This window comes from Loxodonta africana, chromosome 21, assembly GCF_030014295.1.
Source record: "Loxodonta africana isolate mLoxAfr1 chromosome 21, mLoxAfr1.hap2, whole genome shotgun sequence".
In the NCBI taxonomy this organism is placed as follows: Eukaryota; Metazoa; Chordata; class Mammalia; order Proboscidea; family Elephantidae; genus Loxodonta; species Loxodonta africana.
Window position 1 is genome coordinate 41,030,810 of NC_087362.1, and position 20,891 is coordinate 41,051,700.

The following is a 20,891-nucleotide window of genomic DNA, read 5'->3' on the forward strand; positions in this document are numbered from 1 at the left end:
TGAAGTCTCCTACTATTATTGTGGAGGTGTCTATCTCACTTTTCAATGCTGTTAGAGTTTGTTTTATGTATCTTGCAGCCCTGTCATTGGGTGCGTAAATATTTAATATGGTTATATCCTCCTGGTATATTGTCCCTTTAATCATTGTATACTGTCCTTCCTTCTCCTTTGTGGTAGATTTAACTTTAAAGTCTATTTTGTCAGAAATTAATATGGCCACTCCTGCTCTTTTTTGATTGTTGTTTGCTTGATATATATTTTTTCCATCCTTTGACTTTTAGTTTGTTTGTGTCCCTAAGTCTGAGGTGTGTCTCTTGTGGGCAGCATAGAGATGGATTGTGTTTTTAATCCATCCTGCCACTCTCTGTCTCTTTAGTGGTGCATTTAGTCCATTTACATTCAGGGTAATTATGGATAGGTGTGAATTTAGTGCTGTGATTTTGATGTCTTTTTTTGTGTGTTGTTGACAGTTTTTTTTTTTCATTTAATTTTTTGTGCTGAGTAGTTTAAATATTGTCTTATCCTCCTATTCGTTGTTGTTGATTTTGTTTCTACTGAGTCTCTATTTTTTTCTTGTATTTTATTTTGATCTGTAGGATAGTTTGTCTCCTTTGTGGTTACCTTCATATTTACCCCTATTTTTCTAGATTTAAACCTAAATTTTATTTCTTTGTATTGCCTTGTCTTCCTGTCCATATGAGAGATGTATGACTGCATTTCTTATTCCCTCTTTATTGTTTTACTGTTGTCTTCTTTTACATAATGACATCGCTGTTTCCCTGTTTTGAGCATTTTTTTTTTTCTGGATTTATTTTTGTGATTTCCCTGTCTGGACTGACATCTGATTGCTCTGTCCAGTGTTCTAGTCTTGGGTTAATACCCAATATTATTGATTTTCTAACCAAAGAACTCCCTTTAGTATTTCTTACAGTTTTCGTTTGGTTTTTACAAATTCCCTAAACTTCTGTTTATCTGGAAATGTCCTAATTTCACCTTCATATTTCAGAGACAGCTTTGCTGGATATAGGATTCTTGGCTGGCAGTTTTTTTCCTTCAATACTTTATATAAGTCATCCCATTGCCTTCTTGCCTGGATGGTTTCTGCCGAGTAGTCCGAGTTTATTCTTATTGACTCTCCTTTATAAGTGACTTTTCATTCATCCCTAGCCAGTCTCAAAATTCTCTCTTTATCTTTGGTTTTGGCACGTTTGATTATAATATGTCTTGGTGATTTTCTTTTTAAAATCTACCTTACGTGGAGTCCTATGAGCATCTTGAATAGATATCTTCTCATCTTTCATGATATCAGGGAAACTTTCTGCCAACAAGTTTTCAACAATTCTCTCTGTATTTTCTGTTATCCCTCCCTGTTCTGATACTCCAGTCACTCGTAGGTTATTTCTCTTGATAGAGTCCCACATGATTCTTAAGGTTTCTGCATTTAAAAAATTTTTTTTAATCTGATTTTTCTTCAAATATATTGGTGCCAAGCACTTTAAGTTCCCTAATTCTGCCTTCCAGTTGCTCAATTCTGTTCCTCTGACTTTCTACTGAGTTGCCTAATTCTGTAATTTTATTTTTAATCTCCTGATTGCTGTCTCTCAATGGATCCATTCTGAATTGTTCATTATGTTTTTGAATAATCTTTTTAATTTCTTCAACTACTCTATGTTTTTGTTCCTTGGCTTGTCCTGCGTATTACCTGATCTTCCTAATTTTGTTCCTGATGTCTTGAAGAGTTTTGTATGTTCATCTTTTGAATTCTGCATCTGGTAATTCCAGGAAAGCACCTTCATCCAGAATATCTGTTGATTCTTTTTTGTAAGAGCTTGTTGAGGCGATCGTGGTCTGTTTCTTTATGTGACTTGATATTGACTGTTGTCTCTGAGCCATCTATAAGTTATTGTATTAGTTTATTTTATGTTTGCCCACTGTATCCTGGCTTCTTGTTTTGTTTTGTTTTGATTTGCCCAAATGGGTTGCTTTAGTGAGCTAGCTTGATTATTTTCGCCTTTGAAGCTCTGACTTCTGTCACCAGATGGCTAGAGGTATTGTCAGGTATATCAGACTAGGAGTCTATTCACTTTTCTTGTATGAATTCAGCTCAGGTGTCCAGGTAGCTGATCATCAAGTGTGTGGTACAGGCTCTGTCCTACAGTCTTAGAGGGGCAGGGGTAACTGGTATAGGTACCAGTATCTTGTTGCAGCAGGGGGTTACCCTCTGAACAAGGCAGGGAGCTGAGAATCATCCCCCAAGTGTCTCTGAGGAAAGCACATCCCTCTTCCCTAGAGTGTACAGGTGGGTGGATTCTGCAGATGGACCATGGGCACCCAGTACTTTTGGTTGTAAGGACTGGGAGGTACCAGTTATCCTTGGACCACTTTCGCGGGTAGCTGGGTGACCTGCGTGGAGCCGCCGCTAGACCTTAGGCCCCTGATGTGGGTAGTGAGGACCCTGTTTAATAGGCAAAGCGGTGTCAAACATCAAACACCCACTTCTCCACTGCACAGCTGAGACCGTTGTAGTCTGCCAACAAGGGCCTATTCTCCTGAAACAGGCCCATACAGGTCCATGCGGTAGGGACAGGTATTCGCAGTCCATGGACCATTAATACCTGGACAGGAGCTACTTCTGTCCTGAGCTCCCCAGATTAGTGGAGCTGGAAAATTATCTTTTCCCCCAGTTGCGAATTTATGCCTTCTCCAAGGCCGAGAGGATGGCGCTAGGTGCTCAACAGGGCCTATCTCAGGGCCAGGGAAATCAACAGCCACTGAAGCCGGCTTGGGCCTGGGGATGTGGTAAAATGATCGCAAATATTCAGCTTTTGCCGAGAGTGCCGTTCTTCTCTGGGTCTGGAGGTGTGAGTAGGCTGTGCGGCTGGCTGCTTTTTTCTGTGGAAACTTTGGCCGAATGCTACTATCGGCCTGCCACAGCCGCTCCCAGGCATGGTGCCTGAGGGATCCTGGTGATTCAGGTCCGGCAACTCCTCTCCGCTTCTGAACAGACTCTTCCTCTCCCTACTGCTCAGTTTGTTTTCTAACTTTGCCTTTGATGTTCAGGGCTCCTAGGTTGTCATAAATATTATCGTTTCACTTGTTTTTTTTGGTCTTTGTTGTAAGAGGGATTCGCAGGAAGCGTCTGGCTATTCTGCCATCTCGGCCCCACCTCTCCTGGAGTAGCACTTTTAATTTCCTCCCAGAACTTTTCCTTTGTATTCACAACTTGGCTAACTGGCACAAGAGGCCTAGCTTTTGGCCTTTTTGGGCTTCTGACCTGCCTTCCTCATTATGCTTAATCAGTTCGTGCTTTTGATTTAAAGTGAGTGATATGTGACTCTTCTTTCACTGCAACACTTAGAGGCCATTGTAGGGTTATTAATTGGCCTAATTTCAATATTGTTGTGTCTCAGGGAATAGGAAGGCCCAAGGTGAGAGAGAGAGATGGGGGAAGGGCTGGTCTGTGGAACAGTCAGAACACTCACAACATTTATCAGTTTAGTTCACTGTCTTATATGGGCATGGTTTGTGCTGCCCTAAAACAATTACAATAGTAATATCAAAGATCACTGGTCACAGATCATCATAAAAGATACAATAATAATGAAAAAGTTTGAAATATTGTGAGAATTACCAAAATGTGACACAGAAACATGAAGTGAGCACTTGGCTGTTGGAAAAATCATTTTGATAATTTGCTTGAGGTAGTGTTGCCACAAACCTTCTATTTCTAAAAAATGCAATATCTGCAAAGCGCAATAAAGCAAAGCACAATAAATCGAGGTATACCTGTGCATATTATTTGTTTAGAATTAAGTATACATGTAAGATTAGGATTAGTTTTTGGAATAAGATTATGATTATGGTTATCATAAAGTAAAGGTTTAGGGCAATTTTTAGTGTTTGGGTTGGGTTAGCTTTAGGATAGGACAGAGTAAATATAAATTTAGTGATAGGGTGAATGTTAAGGTGGGGTATTATTAGGGCAATGCACGGATTCTTAGTGGGGAAGATATTGCCCCAAGGTGTGAAAGTTGGTTTTGTGGAATGAAAAAATATTTTATATTAAGGCCATAGCACATAAACAGATATACAGTATAGTTCATGTTACTGTCGTTGTTGTTCGTTTCTATACAGTTGATTCCAATTCATGGTGACCCCATGTGTGCAGAGTAGAACTGGTTCATAGGATTTTTCAATGCTGTGACCTTCCAGAAGCAGTTCTCTAGGCCTTATTTCCTTTATGGGTTTGAACCACCAACCCCTTGGGTAATAGTCCCATGCTTAACCATTTGTGCCATCCAGGGACTCTTAGTTTATATTATACATATATATAAAGATATATATATAGTATATATTGTCTTTTTGTTATTGAATTATGGGGTTTCTTTATATATTCTGGATATTAAGTCTTTATCAGAAATATGATTTGAATTTTTTTTCTCCTATAGGTTATTTTTTCACTTTTTGATAATGTCCTTTTGTTTTTAATTTTGAGTCAGATTTATCTATTTTTTTTCCTGTTTCTCATGCTTTTGGTGACATATCTAAGAATCCAATTTTTGAAAACTGCACAGTGAATAAGGAACACCAAAGAATTGACACATTTGAATTATGGTGTTGGCAAAGACTACTGAATATATCAGGGACTACCAGAAGAACAGACACATCTGTCTTGGAAGAAGTACAGCCAGAATGCTCCTTAGAAGTGAGGATGGCGAGACTTCGTTTCATGTATTTTGGACCTGTTATCAGGAGGAACCAATCCCTGGAGAGGGACATCATGCTTGGTAAAGCAGAGGGTCAGTAAAAAAAAGAAAAGGAAGACTCTCAATGAGATGGATTGACACAGTGACTCCAACAGTGGGCTCAAGCACAGTGATGATTGTGAGCATGGCACAGGATCGGGCAACATTTTGTTCTGTTATACGTGGGGTTGCTATGAGTTGGAGCTGATTCGATGGCACCTAACAACATCATCTACAAATGGAGATAACTTTACCTCTTCTTTCTAATTTGGATGCTTTTATTTCTTTTTCTTACCTAATTACTCTGTCTAGAGCTTCCAGTACAATGGTGAAAGCAAGCATCCTTGTCTTGTTGCTGATCTTAGGCAGAGAGCTTTAGGTCTTTCTCGATTAACTATGATGTTAGCTATGGGTTTTTCATAAATGTTGAGGAAGTTCCCTTTTATTCCTAATTTTTTGAGTGTTTTTATCGTGAAAAAGTATTGGATTTTTTTCAAATGCCTTTTCTATATCAATTGAGATGATCATGTGTTTTTTTTTCTCCCTTTTGTTTTGCTAATGTGGTGTATTACATTGATTTTTCTATGTTGAACCACCCTTGTATTCCTGGGATAAATCCCACTTGATCCCACAGCATCAGCCAGGTGAGAAGTAAGCAGTGGAGGGTAGAAGGACTTGGCTTCAAAGAGCCTTGCTGGGTCACACACTGTCATTGGTAACTCTTCAGACATGAGTAAATGAAGGAAGCATCAGAGGTTTTTGGTGTCCTCCAGCATGGGCAGAAATACATGTGAAGACTGAGCCACTGCCCCATCACCCCAAAATACAGGGAAATGGGGTAAGACTAACTGCCAAAAGGACTGCCAGATATCCAGGCCTGAACTTTTTGGCCCATATTGTGGAGTAGGGCAACTAAGAAAGAAATGATTTTGTGAATTAGAGTCTGAAATTCTAATACCTTTATCACCCACCCTATCATAAAACACGAATATTGACTTCCTTTTTGCTTTTGAACATCCTGCTTTCACTGCCCTTACTTGTGATCTGAAGCCCTGGTGGTGCAGTGGTTGAGTTTGGCTGCTAACCCAAAAGGTCAGCAGTTAAAAATCTGCAATCCACTCCTTGGAAACCCTATGGTGCAGTTCTGCTCTGTCCTGTGGGGTCTCTATGAGTCAGAATCAACTCGGCGGCAACAGGTTTGGTTTATTTGTATTCTACTGTAGTGAAAAATGCCTCTGTCTGCATTCATATACCTAGTCCTTATAATGTGAGTTAGACTTGGGTCAGTACAGAGAACCCTCCCACTGAGGACCACAGCAGGCTCTTTGCATTCTTGATATATTAAGGTTTTCTTATGAGCTCAGTGGGATTGCATGTGGGAAGATCTTTAAGTTCTCCAGGCATTCCAGTTGTTATTGAGTCATTTCTGATGCTTGGTGACCCCATATGTTACAGAGTAGAACTGAATTACATAGGGTTTTCAAGGCCGTGACCTTTCAGAAACAAATCACAAGGCCCTTCTTCCGAGGTGCCTCTGGGTGGTTTCAAACTGCCAACCTTTCAATTAGTAGTTGAGTGCTTAATCATTTGTGCCATCCAGGACTCCCATTCTCCAAGCATAAGGACCCTAAAATACATTCCTAATTTTGTCTCAGGCCCACTGACCTCACTGAAAAAACTTATAATTGTTACATAATCCCTGAAGGAACATGAATTTACCAATTCTGGTACAAGACAACTTTCACCTCTTTGCATTTTTCCTTGTATGAGACAGGGGCCTCTGTACCCGGCCCTTGGGGGATTAGAGTAGATGGAATGTTAGTGACAAGTAATACCAGGCAGTATTTGCTGAGTTTTAACTAATGATTTCTGACACTTGGAGAGTTCAAAAATGTTTATAAATATACTTCAAAACACTTTCAAAGGACTTGAACTTCCTATTCCAGCAATGATGGACTAAGCCCTTACTGGATATCTTTTCTGCAGAAAACGACTAGGGAGGCTGTACTGGGTAAGTGTTCATCTCCCAAAGTTAAGCCTGTGGCTAACTGCAGTGTGGCACATTTGAAATGGTGGGGTTACTGGTTGAAATATTGTATGTCTTCTCCTAGGGAACTAGAAAACTAAATCTCAGGAGACTATGTTATCTTAGTTATCTAGTGATGCTATAACAGAAATACCACAAGTGGGTGGCTTTAACAAACTGGAATTTATTTTCCAACAGTTTAGGAGGCTAGAGGTCTGAATTGATGGTGCCAGCTTTAGGGGTAGGCTTTCTCTGTCAGCTCTGGAGGAAGGTCCTTGTCGCTTTGAGCTTCTGGATCTTCCTGTGGCTTGTCATCTCTCTTCCCCCATCTCTGCTTCTTTTGCTTGCTTGTCTAACCTCTTTTATATCTCGAAAGAGATTGACTCAGGATACACCCTACACTAATCCTGCCTCATTAATATAACAGAGGCAACCCACTCCCAAAGGGGATTGTAACCACAGGCAAAGAGGTTAGGATTTACAACACATATATTTGGAAGACTTAATTCAACCCATAAATATGGCTTCTGAAAAGATAGTTGATTCTGACTCATGATAACCCCATGTGTGTCGGAGTAGAACTGTGCACCATAGGGTTTTCAGTGGCTGATTTTTCAGAAGCAGATCACCAGGCCTTTCTTCGAAGGCTCTTCTGAGTGGTCTCAAACCTTCAAGCTTTTGGTTAGAAACCAAGATGTTAACCGTTTGCACCACCCAAGGACTCTGTCCTTACCCTACCAGGGTCATAAAACCCTGGGCCAAAAAGAAGGTATAGGAGCTCTGCTGGTCCAGTGGTTAAGCAGTTGGCTGCTAACCAGAAGGTCAGTGGTTCGAACCCACAAGCTACTCCGAAGGAGAAAAGACCTGGCAATCTGCTCCCATAAAGATTACAGCCTAGGAGACCCTACAGGGTAGTTCTGCTTTGTCACATAGGGTCACTATGAGTCAGAATTGACTTGATGGGATGCAACAACAACAAAAAAGGTGTTAGATTCAGAAATCTGTGGGATCAGACTATAATGGGCATACCATGAACACTTCTTAAAGATCTCTGGAATATAAAAATCCCTGGGCTTGGGGTCCAGGAATGAGACTTTGAGTGTGTAGACTGCTCAGTCCTAGGTTGAGCTGTCTTCCCAGAGGATCCATGAGGCCTGAATGGAGTTGGCTGCAACCCAAGGGGCAGAGTGACGCAAAGTATGTGTATGAGGGATATAACCATTTGCCCTTGACATGCCTGTGGCGTCCCACCGTCTGGCTACTGGAGGGGACTGGGAAGTGAATGATGTCTGTCTCTGCTCTTTCCAGGCCTGGTTCCCCACTCCCCACTTGACTCAAGTTCTCTGCCTACACCAAGACACGTGATATCTACACTTGCTGTGTGTTGATCCATGACATGGCCAGTTGTTGTTGTTGTTAGGTGGCGTTGAATTGATTCTGACTCATAGCGACCCCTGTGTACAGTAGAACAAAACACTGCCTGGTCCTGCACCATCCTCAATCATTGCTATGTTTGAGCCCATTGTTGGAGCCACAGTGTCAGTCCATCTCATTGAGGGTCTTCCTTTTTTTCGCTGACCCTCTACCAGACTTGATGTGCTCCAGGGACTGGGTCACTACCGATAACATTTCCAAAGTATGTGAGACAAAGTCCCCCGCCCCCCCTTGCTTCTTGATTTTGTTGATCTTTTTAAAGAACCGGCTTTTGGTCTTGACTCTTTAAATTGTTTTTCTACTCTCTATTTCATTTATTTCTGCTCTAATTTTTATCGTTTCCTTTCTTCTGGTACCTGAGTGCTTCTTTTTGCTGCTCTCTTTCTATTCGTTCAAGTTGTAGGGTTAATGTTTTAATTTCGACCCTTTCTTCTTCTTGAATGTGTGCCTTTATTGGTATAAATTGACCTCTAAGCACTGCTTTCCCTGTGTCCCAAAGGTTCTGGTAGAATGTGTTTTCATTCTCATTTGATTCTTGGAATTTCTTTATTCCATCCTTAATTTCTTTTGTAACCCAGTAGTTTTTGAGCAAGGTGTTGTGCAGTTTCCATGTATTTGGTTTTTTTTTTCCTTGCTTTTTCTGTTATTGGTTTTTACTTTTATGGTTTTATGGTCAGAAAAGATGCTTTAATATTTCAGTGTTTTGGATTCTGTTACGGCTTGCTTTGTGGCCTAATTTGTGGTCTATTCTGGAGAATGTTCCATGTGCACTGGAAAAGAAAGTATACTTGACTACTGTTCGGTGGAGTGTTCTGTATATGTCTATGAGTTCAAGTTGGTTGATTGTGCCATTTAGATCTTCTGTGTCTTTGTTGAGCTTGTTTCTGGATGTTCTGTCCTTCACTGAAAGTAGTGTGTTGAAGTCTCCTACTATTGTTGTGAAGCTGTCTGTTTTACTTTTCAATACTGTTAGAGTTTGTTTTATGTATTTTGGAGCCCTGTCATTGGATGTGTAAATATTTATTGCGGCTTATTGACCCTTTAATCATTATATAGTGTCCTTCCTTATCCTTTGTGGTGGATTTTGTTTTAAAGTCTATTTTTTCAGAGATTAATATTGCAAGTTCTGCTCTTTTTTGATTGTTGTTTGCTTGATATATTTTTTCCCATCCTTCAAGTTTTAGTTTGTTTGTGTCTCTAAGTTTCAGATGTATCTCTTGTAGGCAGCATGTAGACAGATCATGTTTTTTAATCCATTCTGCTACTCTCTGTCTTTTTATTGGTGCATTTAGTCCATTTACATTCTGCATAATTATTTATAGGTATGAGTTTAGTGCTGTCATTTTGATGTATTTTTTTGTGTGTTGTTGACAGTTTCATTGTTCCACTTATTTTCCTGTGCTGAGTTGTTTTTCTTTTCATCTTTTTCATTGTTGTTGATTTTGTATTTACTGAGTCTTTATGTTTTTCTTGTTTTTTATTTTGATGTGTAGGATTGTCAGTTTCTTATGTGGTTACCTTAATATTTACTTGTATTTTTCTAAGTTTAAACCCATCTTTTATTTCTTTACATCACCTTGACTTCATCTTCATGTGAAAGCTCTGTAACTACGTTATTAGCCCCTCTTTTTTGTTTGTTAATGTTGTCATCTTTTACATTTTGACATCTCTATTTTCAGTGTTTTAGCTTTGATTTATTTTTATGGCTTCCCTATCTGGGTTGATATCTTGTTGTTCTGTCCTGTGTCCTAGTCTTGGGTTATTATCTGATTTTATTGATTTACTAACCAGATGACTCCCTTTAGTGTTTTTTGTAATTTTTGTTTGGTTTTTACAGATTCCTTAAACTTCTCTTTTTCTGGAAATGCTCTAATTTCATTATTATATTTGAGAGACAGTTTTTCTGGATATATAATTCTTGGCTGGCAGTTTTTTTCCTTCAAGGCTTTATATATGTCATACCACTGCCTTCTTGCCAACTTTTGCAGTCTAAAATTGATCAAACATGCAATCAAGATATAGTGATAATTACTGGTGATTGAAATGGGAAAATTGGAAACAAGAAAGAAAGATCGGTAGTTGGAAAATATGGCCTTGGTAATAGAAACTGTCAGAGATTGAATGATGGAATTTTGCAAGACCAGCAACTTCTTCATTGCAGATACCTTTTTTCAGTAACATAAACGGTGACTATACACATGGACCTCACCAGATGGAATACACAGGAATCGAATCGACTACATCTGTGGAAAGAGACAATGGAAAAGCCTCAATATCATCAGTCAGAGCAAGGCCAGGAGTCAACTGTGGAACAGACCATCAACTGCTCATATGCAAATTCAAGTTGAAGCTGAAGAAAATTAGAATAAGTCCACGAGAGCCAAAGTGTAACCATGAGTATATCCCACCTGAATTTAGAGACCATCTCAAGAATAGATTTAATGCATTGAACATTAACGGCCAAAGACCAGACGAGTTGTGGAATGGCATCAAGGACATCATACATGAAGAAAGCAAGAGGTTGTTAAAAAGAAAGGAAAGAAAGAAAAGCCCAAAATTGATGTCAGAAGAGACTCTGAAACTTGCTCTTGAATGTAGAATAGCTAAAGCAAACTGAAGAAATGATGCGGTAAAAGAGCTAAACAGAAGATTTCAAAGGCAACACGAGAATACAAAGTATTACAATGATGTGTGCAAAGACCTGGGGTTAGAAAACTGAAAGGAAGAACTGTCTTGGCTTTTCTCAAGCTGAAAGAACTGAAGAAAAAAATTCAAGCTTCAAGTTGCAATATTAAAGGATTCTATGGGCAAAGCTGAAAGAACTAAAGAAAAAATTCAAGCTTTCAGTTGCAATATTAAAGAATTCTATGGACAAAATACTGAATGTCACAGGAAGCATCAAAAGTAGATGGAAGGAATACACTGAGTCACTGTACCAAAAAGAATTGGCTTACATTTAACCGTTTCAGAAGGTAGCATATGATCAGGAATCGATGGTACTGAAGGAAGAAGTCAGAGCTGCACTGAAGACATTGGTGAAAAACAAGGCCCCAGGAATTGGTGGAATACCAATTGAGATGTTTCAATAAAGTGATGCAGCACTGGAAGTGCTTGTTCGTCTATGCCAAGAAATTTGGAAGACAGCTGCCTGTCCAACTGACTGGAAGAGATCCATATTTATGCCTATTTCAAAGAAAGGTGATCCAACAGAATATGGAAATTATTGAACAATGTCATTAATATCACACACAATTAAAATTTTGCTGACAATCTTTCAAAAGTGGCTGCAGCAGTATATTGACAGGGAACTGTCAGAAATTCAAGCTGGATTTAGAAGAGGATGTGGAATGAGGGAAATTGTTGCTGATGTCATATGGATCCTAGCTGAAAGCAGAGAATACCAGAAAAACATTTACTTCTGTTTTATTGACTGTGCAAAGGTATTCAACTGTGTGGATCGTAACAAATTATGGATAACATGGCGAAGAATGGAAATTCCAGAACACTTAATTGTGCTTATGAGGAACCCCTACATAGACCAAGAGGTGGTCATTTGACCAGAAGAAGGGGATACTGCATGGTTTAAAGGCAGGAAAGGTGTGCATCAGGGTTGTGTCCTTTCACCATACTTATTCAATCTGTATGCTGAACAGATAATCTCAGAAGTTGGACTGTGTTAAGAAGAACGGTTCATCAAGATTGGAATAAGACTCATTAACAACCTGATTTATGCAGGTGACACAACCTTGCTTGCTGAAAGTGAAGAGGACTTGAAGCACTTACTGATGAAGATCAAAGCCTACAGCCTTCATTATGGATTACATGTCAACATAAAGAAAACAAAACCCTCACAACTGGATTGTAATATCATTGTAACATCATAATAAACAGAAAAGATTGAAGTTGTCAAAGATTTCATTTTACCTGGATTCGCAATCCATGGAAGCAGCCTTCAAGAAATCAAATCAAATCAAATCAAATCAAATCAAATCAAATCAAATGATGCATTGCATTGGGCAAATTTGCTGCAAAAGACCTCTTTTAAGTGTTAAGAAGCATAGATGTTACTTTAAGGGCTAAGGTGTGCCTAACCAAGCCATGTTCAGTCACCTGATATGCATGTGAAAACGACAATGCATAAGGAAGAGAGAAGAAGAATTGATGCTTTGAATTATGGTGTTGGGGAAGAATGTTGAATATACCTCTGACTACCAAAAGAAACAAATCTGTCTTGGAAGAAGTACAGCCAGAATGCTCATTTGAAGCAACAATGGCAAGACTTTGTCTCACATACTTTGGACATGTTATCAGGAGGGACCAGTCCCTGGAGAAGGATATCATGCTTGGTAAAATAGAGGGTCAACAAAAAGAGGAATACCCTCAATGAGATGGGTTGACACAGAGTCTTCAACTGTGGGCTCAAGCAAAACAATGATTATGAGGATGGCACAGATCCAGTTAGTGTTTAATTCTGTTGTACATAGGGTTGCTATGAGTCAGAACTGACTCGAGGGCACCTAGCAACAACAAGGTTATAGTAAAAGAAGCCCTGGTGGTACAGTGGTTAAAGCGCTCAGCTGATAACCAAAAAGGTCAGTGGTTGGAACCCACTGGCCACTCTGCGGGAGAAAGATGTGGCAGTCTGCTTCTGTAAAGATTATAGCCTTGGAAACCCTATGGGGCAGTTCTGGTCTTTCCTATAGGGTTGCAATGAGTTGGGAGTTACTCGATGGCAGTAGGTTTTGTTTTGTTTTGTTTTAATGTGATGATATTTTTTACTACAGAAAATGGAAGCTAGCATAATGAGTATGAAGAAATTAATAAAAACAACAATAGCAGCAACATGTATTGAGGGATATTACTGTGTGCCAAGTACTGCTTCTTGTCTTGTATGTTCTTTAAATTATTTAATAATGTATTCCTAATGAACTTGGAAGACAAAAATATTCCCATTTTACATTGAAGAACCTGAGGGACGGAAGTGATGTCCTTTCCAAAACCAAACCCACTGCTGTCAAGTCTATTCCATCCCATAGCAACCCCTTGTGTTACAGAGTAGAACTGAGCTCTGTGGCAGGAATGATCATGTCCTAACTTGATCCTAGCTTGAAGCCCTGTGTCCATCTTCTTCACCACTGTAATTCCAGAGGAATTAAACAATAACTCGTTATAAGTTTCTAGTATCTATAATTTGTCCACATTATGCTGATATAGTTTTGGTGATGGTATCAGCAAGGTCAGATGAAAATATGAAGCTTCATGTGTTAACAACAGGAAGAAAAATCCATTGATACTTTGCCATTTTTTTCTTCCTACAACACACATTCTCTTGACTCTGCTGTGCCTGAGGAATTGATTAAAGTCTCTGATGTCCAACAGATCTTAGTGATGGATTAAGACACTTGTTTCTTATCTAACAGAAGCTCCCCAGTTCATTTTCATGCATCAGTTTTTACTCATTGGTGATCAAAAGCCCTGAGAGAGAATTTGATATCTTCAGATTAGCTAAGTCAGTGATTCTATGTGATAACCCCAGTGACTTTAGGTTCCCCAGGAAGGAATTTCTCACATGAGGCTTGTAGACATTTGCCAAGATTTTGTCCTCTTATCTCTCTGCATGGACCCCTGCAACTTGGGTTCCATCCATGTACCAGGTACACAAGGTCCCCTACCCCAGGTGTCCCACCCACTGAGTTATCCCCCAGGTACTGTGTTCACTGAATTCACAGACTGTAGTGGATTCTGTACCTGCCTCAGGGTGTTCTGAGCTTTTTGGAATGACTATCTATGACCCACAGTGTGTCCTTGTCCGTGAACATCTGGGCATAATCTGCTTACCTTTTTGCTATAGTATCCGTTCCAACATGGCGATCTGTAAAATAAAACAACTGTTTGACAAAATGTGACATGATTTCCTGAGGGAAGGTCAACAAAGCTTTGAGACAAAGGACAAGGAAGAATGTAACCATTTTGTAGGTACCCTGGACCTGTTCCTGTAAATCCCGGGCCTGTTACTTATTTTTTTCTTTCTATTGTTTGTTTCCCCTCCCTGTTCCTAGCTCCCACAACACGGACGTGCTCCTTACTTCTCTTGGCACACCTGCTGTTTGCTCTGGGATATGCCATGCTTCTCATTTTCAAATGTGGCGGGAACCACGGGCAGAGGAATGGAGAACTTAACTTTGCTGTGGCTCCTCCACTTCCCCCCCAAAATCCAAAACCATTGCTGTCTCGTCAGTTCTAACCCCTAGCAACCCCTTGTGTTAGAATAGAACTGAGCTCCTCAGGGTTTTCTTGTCAGTAATCTTTACAGAAGCAGATCACCAGGACTCTCTTCTGAGGTTTCTCTGGGTGAGTTCAAACTGCCATCCTTCCAGTTAGCAGCCAAGTGTAAACTGTATGGACCACCCAGGGACCTCTACCCAGGTTTGTCACAACACCTATGTGACCTGTGTGAGTGTCCTCAACCAGTGATGCTGCTGGCGCCTCATCGGTCCCAAGGGCTGGCAGTGCTCACACTTGTCGAGACCTGTGTCTTTGTCCCCCTGTCTCATCATGTCTGGAAATGAGATGTAAGTGAGGATATCTAACACCTCCCTCTAGTTCTTCCAGGTCATGCCATCTCACGTACCTTCTGAATGTCTCCCTAAAGTCTGTGAGACTCTCAAAAAACACTAATTCATGGACCACCGAAGCCTTTCAAATATCATCTTTTCCTGGGGTTCTCCTCATGGACTTTCTCTTGTTCTGGGTGCTGGAATTAGAGATGTGTTACCTTTGGCAAGATGAGTATACATACAAACTGATGTACACGCATTTTCTTCTCTTGAATATGCATCCACAAACTTCAAAAGAAAATTCAAATATTAATAGTCTGCAAAAAAATGGCTGAAAATTCACTGTTGACAGATCCTATGCTTCAATTCCTTTCTCACCTGTTAGACTCTCTCTGCTACTTCTTATACTGAAGATCATTGTCTCTGCCTTACCTGACTTAGGCTGTAAACGCTGGGCCTATAACAAGTGCTGGATCCAGAGATCAATGAGTATTGAATAGACAGAGCATGCCATGAACATTCTCCAAAAATCTTAGCAATTTAAAAATTACTGTTGTCTGGGTTCCAAAGAGGGGACTTTGGATGTGTGCTGGGCAAAGTTCTTGGTGGGACCTTCTGTCTCCCTAGATGATAAACTCAGATCCAGACAGTGGGATCTGGAAAGTAGCTGCAGCTTGAACGGCCAGGCCAGGACATGTGTACATGGCAGAAATATGGGTAAGAGAGAAGATGGTTTGAAAGTCTGACTAAGAAACTTTTAGAGTCTCAGCTGCTGTCACCCATTGCCTATTTCTTACTCTTGTAAACTCTAGAAGGGTTGACAGCAGGGGTGTGGCTCACGATCCCATGATGCCCAGGCCACTCCTCCTAGTGATGACTATTTATCCTCCCCTTGAGCTTTGGCTTCCTGCGGAACCTTCGACATGCCATATTCCAGACTGGTAGAGGCAGACCATTTGTGCTAGGGACACAGTGCCTTTTCTGGCATGAGTTCTTGGGGGAAAAACGCCACCTTTCCCAACACCACAGAAATCAAGGAGGGTAGATGCTTTCGTAAAATCAGCTCTATCTCAGATATGAGCGGGTAGAGTAAATTTTGTTTTGTGAGTGGGTGGTGATTCTCCTCCTATGTCTTTCAGGTCTCCAGCATGGAGGCAACCTTCCTGCTGACTTCTGCCTCTGTCACTGTTTGTCCCCACTTCTGTACCGTATTGTAACTGTGTTATTGAACATCTTCAAGTGGTTTACAACAACAATGGTGTTGGAAGTCTGTGTAGACCTGAGAGGGACCACCACCTCGGGGATTCTCATTTTAGGTAAATATCCTGTGTCTTCTGGCCCACAAAGTAGGCTGGACATGGAAGGTCATGGGTTTTCATAAATGGGGTCATTTTGAGGCTTGAATACAAGTGAATAATTAGAATCTTGAATGCCTAAATACGTATAGGTCAGGGTTTCTCCTGAATATTTTCTTATCCACAGTATTTCTTGCTAAATATGAGGGAGCCAGGAATGTAATTGGAATGAATCATGTTTATGACTTTAACATCATCAAGGTAAGTCCGTCAATCCTCCCAAAATTCATCTTCCCATAGACAAACAGCCCCTTGACCCTGCTGTGGCTGAGAGAGTAAGGGGGATCTCAGGAGTGCAACCACCCTGGAGGAGTAACAAGTTCCTGGATTCCACAATGAAGCTCTGCAGTCCCATCACTCTTCCACTGTCTTCTCATAAAAGGACCTTACACCCTGTAATCTATGAATATACACAAAGGCACTGCCCTGTTATATATGAGCTACTGTTACCTGGGAAAGTAATACTTACATGGGGTAAGCTGACCCACCCCAAGCTCCTGGCCCTCTCATGCTTGTGTGAATCCCTCCAAACTGGGTCCCATTCATGAACCTGGTAACACAGGATCACAACCCCAGAACTTCGCCCCATTGAGTTTTCCCCAGGACACTGTATTCTCGGACCTGGCAGTCCTGGTTGCTTCTGTACATGCTTCAGGTATCCTAAGACTGAGTGTGAACACCTATGGGCTACAATGTGTCCACACCCTTTTGATATAAACCAAAAAAATCAAACTCTTTGCTGTCAAGTCGATTCTGACTCATAGTGACCTTATAGGACAGGGTTGAACTGCCCCGGTGAGTTTCCAAGGAGCGGCTGGTGGATTCGAACTGCTGACCTTTTGGTTAGCAGCTGAATGCTTAACCACTGTGCCACCAGGACAGCATCTCTTTTTTCACGGTCATTTCTGTGGCAGTGATAACATATTACCCAGTGCTGTTGAGTCGATTCCGACTCATAGTGACCCTATAGGACAGAGTAGAACTGCCCCATAGAGTTTCCAAGGAGTGCCTATTGGATTTGAACTGCCAATCCTTTGGTTAGCAGCCGTAGCACTTAACCACTACCACCAGGGTTTCCAATAACATATTACATGTGTCAAAATGTGAACTGATGTTCTGGGAGACTGTCAATGAAGACCAGAGAAAAGCCTTAGAGGAAGACTACAAAGACGACTGTAGCTGTACTGTAAGTAGACCTCTCAGCTGTTCCTACAGCTCAGGATTGGTTGATCTTTTCTTCTTACTGCTGGCTTTCTCTCCCAGATCTTTGTTTTTTCAATTTGGAACATCTCCTTTCTATGCTCTTTGGACCCACTTTTGGTTCACTATCACCTACCACATTTCTCTTTCCTTTATGGCATGGGTCCTAGGACTGGAAAGAAGTGGGAGCTGAACTTTGCTGTGGTTTTTTTCACTCCCCAGGCACAGTATGACGTTTACTGGCCATGTGACACTAAACTGAAGCAAGCTTGCAGAAGCATCCCTTCTGCCATTGTGAATATCTATACGTGCACTTGTAGTACACTAGTACCTTCATCCCCATCTCTTCTGGTGTTTGTGAATGGAGACATATGAATGAGTCCATGCAACATATCTCTCCAGTACCCTCATTTTCTACTTTAGAAAACATGTGCAATGACAGAATCCTAACCTAATGAGACACTACCTGTCATAGATTAAATTATGTCCCCCCAAAAATGTGTGTATTAACTTGGTTAGGTCATGATCCCAGTATTCTGTGGTTGTCCTCCATTTTGTGATTGTAATTTTATGTTAAAGAGGATTAGGGTGGGATTGTAACAGCCTTACCAGGTCACATCCCTGATCCAATGTAAAGGGAGTTTCTCTGGGATGCGGCCTGCTCCACCTTTTATCTCTCCAGCGATAAAAGGAAAGGGAAGCAAGCAGAGAGTTTGGAACCTCATACCACCAAGAACACAGCACCGGGAGCAGAGCGCATCCTTTGGACCTGAGGTTTCTATGCTGAGATGCTCCCAGACCAAGGGAAGACTGATGACAAGGACTTTCCTCCAGAGCTGACAGAAAGAGAAAGCCTTCCCCTGGAGCTGGCTCTCTGAATTTGGACTTCTAGCCTACTGGACTGTGAGAGAATAAACTTCTCTTTGTTAAAGCCATCCACTTGCGGTGTTTCTGTTATAGCAGCACTAGATGGCTAGGACACTGCTGGAGAACACTATACTCATAAAGCCCATGCAGCACCCAGGTACTTCAGTTATTGTCTTTTATTGTGCTCTCCATGGAGTGTCTCTCGATCTGGCTGCTGCAGTGAGGGGTATGCAAACTCTGTCATGATGAGTACGCATGCACTCTTCCCTTGTGCATATATTTTGTTGTGTAGTTAGTTTAGTTTATGTATCAGTAAACTTCAAAACATTTCAAATATCAATAAACTTAAAAAAGATGGTGGAAAACTCACATTGTTTACATTTTCACAGTTTTTATTTCCTGTCTCTCCACTGCAGGTTCCCATTCATCCCAGAATCCCATCCATAACTGTGCACCTTCTTATTCTGAAGTATACTCTCTCCTCACCCTACAGAGGCCCTAAATAAACCCTGGGCTTAAAGAAGGTACTAGACCCAGACACCCTTAGGATCAGACCAAACGGCAAGTCATGAACCTTCCTGAATAATCTTAGAATGTAAAAGCCCTTGAGGCTTGGGGACCAGAAAGGGAATTTGGATGTGTGGAGCTGAGTCTTAGCCCGGGGGCTGCTCTTCCTTAGAGGATGTGCACAGTCCTGGACAGGTGGGCCTGGGAACTGGCTGCATTCAGAGGGCTCAGCCAGGCCAGCTATGCGATTCCTCTCTAAATGTGTATTCCATCTGTCTTCTTTTTCACCTTGGAGAGGGTCTGGGGGACTGACCATCTGTGTTATGACCAGGGGATTTAGAGGCTGTAGGGGCAGGCCAGATGGGCCAGGTGAAAGCAGAGGAGGTCTCCATCACACACATGAGTTTAAGACTGAGCTGGGCCCCTCTCCCAGGAAGAAGCTGTTGATAATCCTGCCTGTGAGTGGGCTGGAATGTGAGATATAGCCACAATTGCTGGCCTAGTCTTAGATATGCACTTGGGAGGGGAAGGTCTAGGAGTGGCCATCCACTGAGTGTCCTGCCCAGAGGGGACAGCAAGCTTTGTCCTGTGTGTGACCTCCTGGGATTGCCCACCGTTTTTCATGAGGCTTAAATGCAGTAGAAACTCATTTATAAAGCTTTTATTTATTGCTGCACTTTTATACCTAGTAAATAACAATAGTAGTCATATTTGGTAATCTGAATAATGCCCTCCCCCCAAAAAATCTGTATCTAAAACCTCTGAACCTGTGTATATGTTATCTTATACGGTAAATGGACTTTTTAGAAATTGATTAAAGTGAAGTCATTGAGTTGGGGAGATTATCCTGGAATATATGGGTTGGCCAAGTGTTGATATATGGGTCCTTAAAAATGGAGACCATTCTCCAGATTGAGTCGGAAACTGCTGTGAAAATGGAAGATGCTTCAGAGGTTTTGCACATTGCTGGCTTTGAAACAACAAAGGGGGCCAAGAGTCAAGGAATGCAGTGACCTCTGGATCCTCAAAAGCAAGGACAAAATTGTCCTCTAGAACCTCCATAAAGGAACTCAGGCTTGCTTACGCCTTCATTTTAGCCTGGGAGGCCCATGTTAAGTTTCTGATGTACAGAAATGTAAAATGATAAATTTGTGTTCTTTAGGCTGCCGAGGTTGTGGTATTTTGTTACAGCAGAAAGAGAAGATGGATACATAAATGAGTATGAAGAAATTAGTAAAAACAATAGTAAGAGCAACCAACATCGAGGGATACCGCTGTGTGCCAGGTATTGCTCCCTGTCCTGTATGTATTTCGAGTGATTTACACTTGACAGTCCTGGAAGGCAAAACTATTCAATTTTACACTGAAGAGCCTGAGGGACAGAGATGATCAATGCCCTTTCCTGAGATACCAAAGGCTGAAATGACCAAGTTCTGATCCATCCTGGAGCAGTGAGAGGCTTGGCTCCATCCTCTTCAACGCTGTTTGTCCAGGTAATTAAAGAGAAATTTAATCCAGGTGTCTGCTGTCTATCCTTGGTGCACATTACGTTGATATAGTGTTGGTAATGTCGTCAGCAAGGTCAGGTAGAAATATAGAGCTTTATGAGTGTAACCACAGAAGATAATTACTTCAACACTTTCCCGTTGTCATCTGCCCAAACACACAACCCCTTGATTCTTGCTAAAGTTTGAAACTCAGCAGTAAATTTTGGCTGTCCTGACAGTAACCTTGGGCATTTTCCTAGGGCTATCTTTCAGAGCAGCACCAAATTTATGCCTAGTGTCCTGCGTAAAATCAGACTTCTTTTAAGAGATAGCATTCTAAATACTTTAGGATGTGCTAACTGGAACATGTTGTTGTTGTCTTGTGGCATTGAGTCAATTCCAACTTATGTTGATCCCATGTATTAGAGTAGAATTGCTCCATAGGGTTTTCTTGGCTGTAATCTTTATGGAATCAGATTGCCAGGCCTTTCTTCTGTGGTGCTGCTGGGTGGGTTCACCAGTCAAATGCAAACTGTTTCTATCACCTAGGGACTTTTTGGGACATGAGAGACTGGTTTTTATCAGTTTGGCAGTTTAAAATCCTTTAGACTAACTCAACAGAGGCCGAACCAATCATAAAGAAACAAAATCCCAAAGTAACTAATGAATTCTCTTTCCCCACTTCTATAATCCTTCCCCCAAATTAAATACTT

General features: G+C 41.1%; 1 long non-coding RNA gene across 1 annotated transcript in view; it reads left to right on the forward strand.

Annotated features, from left to right (window-relative positions):
• Positions 1 to 20,558, forward strand: part of LOC111752577 (uncharacterized) — a 38,421-nt gene extending 17,863 nt beyond the window's left edge. The window contains exons 2-4 of the long non-coding RNA XR_010318848.1: positions 4,449 to 6,756; positions 15,902 to 16,078; positions 16,358 to 20,558. This is a non-coding gene — a long non-coding RNA (uncharacterized LOC111752577). The remainder of the gene's footprint in view (positions 1 to 4,448; positions 6,757 to 15,901; positions 16,079 to 16,357) is intronic.
• Positions 20,559 to 20,891: the final 333 nt, after the last annotated feature.